The sequence below is a fragment of the Cebus imitator genome, unplaced genomic scaffold, assembly GCF_001604975.1.
Source record: "Cebus imitator isolate Cc_AM_T3 unplaced genomic scaffold, Cebus_imitator-1.0 Scaffold188, whole genome shotgun sequence".
In the NCBI taxonomy this organism is placed as follows: domain Eukaryota; kingdom Metazoa; phylum Chordata; class Mammalia; order Primates; family Cebidae; genus Cebus; species Cebus imitator.
The window spans coordinates 5604714-5606296 of NW_016107503.1; the positions used below are offsets into that span (position 1 = coordinate 5604714).

At 48.9% G+C, this 1583-nt stretch overlaps 1 long non-coding RNA gene across 2 annotated transcripts in view; it reads left to right on the forward strand.

Annotated features, from left to right (window-relative positions):
* The first annotated feature begins 1140 nt into the window (after positions 1–1140).
* LOC119473827 overlaps positions 1141–1583 on the forward strand; it is a 14274-nt gene continuing 13831 nt past the window's right edge. For both annotated transcript variants that reach the window (XR_005203067.1, XR_005203066.1), the window contains exon 1: positions 1141–1410. This is a non-coding gene — a long non-coding RNA (uncharacterized LOC119473827). The remainder of the gene's footprint in view (positions 1411–1583) is intronic.

The window sequence follows — 1583 nt, forward strand, 5'->3', positions numbered from 1 at the left end:
GCCTTCTTTCTCTTTTTCTCTCTCTCTTTCTTTCCTTCCTTCCCCGCCCCCCCCAGACAGGGTCTTGCTCTGTCACCCAGGCTGGAGTACAGTGGCACCATGACAGCTCACTGCAGCTTCAACTTGCCGGGCACCAGCAACCCTCCCACTCAGCTTTCTGAGGAGCTGGCATCACAAGTACACAGCGCCACACTTGGCTATTTTTTTTTTAAATGTTTTTGTAGAGACAGGGTCTTACTATGTTGCCCAGACTGGTCTCCTGGGCTCAAGGGATCCTCCCATCTTAGCCTCCCAAAGTGCTGGGATTACACACATGAGCCACGGTGCCTGGCCGCATTCCTCCTTTTGACTTCTAAACTGTGAGGGCACCCATCTGTATGTATCTTCCTGCCTAGCTGAGGAAGAGGATCTCCTTACAAAGCCTTTATAACTCAGGTCTTTACCCTCCCATCTGTCTCTTCTGAAATACTGCACCCTAACAGTTATTCTTTCTCACTTTTATAATGTATTTTACTCTGCAAGTCATTCTCTTTAATTACAAATATGTCAGACTCCCTCATTCCTTTTTTTTTTTTTTTTTTTTTTTAAACTGGGTTTCACCGTGTTGGTCAGGCTGGTCTTGAAATCCCGACCTCAGGTGATCCGCCCGCCTTGGCCTCCAAAGTGCTTGGATTACAGTCTTGAGCCACCACGCCCGCCCAGTATTTGTCTTTTTGTGACTGGTTGGTTTCAGTTACCGTGTTGTGCTCAAGGTTTATTCGTGTTGTCATATTTGAGGGACTTTCCTACTTTTTAAAGGCTGAATAAGATTCCATTCCATGTATAATACCATAATTTTGTTATCCACCATCAGTAGACATTTGGGTTGCTGACCCGTCTTGGCTATTGTGAATAATCCCACAATGATTATAGGAGTGCAAATATGTCTTTATGATCCTGATCTTAATTCTGGATAAAATCCTAGAGGTGGAACTGCTGTATTAATGTGGTAGTTCTATTTTTAAGTTTTTGAGATCCCGCCCAGGCGAGAGTGGAGTGGCCGGCATCTCGGCTCACTGCAGCCTCCAACTGATGGACTCAAGCGGTCCTCCCGCCTCAGCTTCCGGGGTAGCTAGGACCACAGGCGAGCGCCCCTACGACGGCCTTAAAATTAATTTTAATAGCAGGAAGTTTTGTGGATCTAATCACCAACAGACTTTCCCTGTGCCAGGGCATGATCTGTTTTCAGGAAACTGAGTTGCTCGGGAGTCCAAGGCAAGTCCCGCCTCCAAACCGGAGGAGCTGGGAATGAGGCGGAGAGAAGCGCAGTCCCCGCCCAATCCCGCCCGGGCCTAACCTCTCGGCTGCGCGCGCAGCTTCCTGGAGACCCGGAAGCAGATTACGCGTGGAGTGACGGTTATGCTGCGGCGTGTGAGTTTCCCTCTGTTAGATTAAATTTGGGATGCCGATTCCCTTCTCGCTTCTGTACCCGGCGTCTCCGGGGCCACAGAGACCTTGAAATCGCCGCACAACTCCCTCCACCCCAAGTAAACTCAGACGTTCTAATAAGAGTCCAGCATTCACTTCACTGTGTGTGTGTGTGT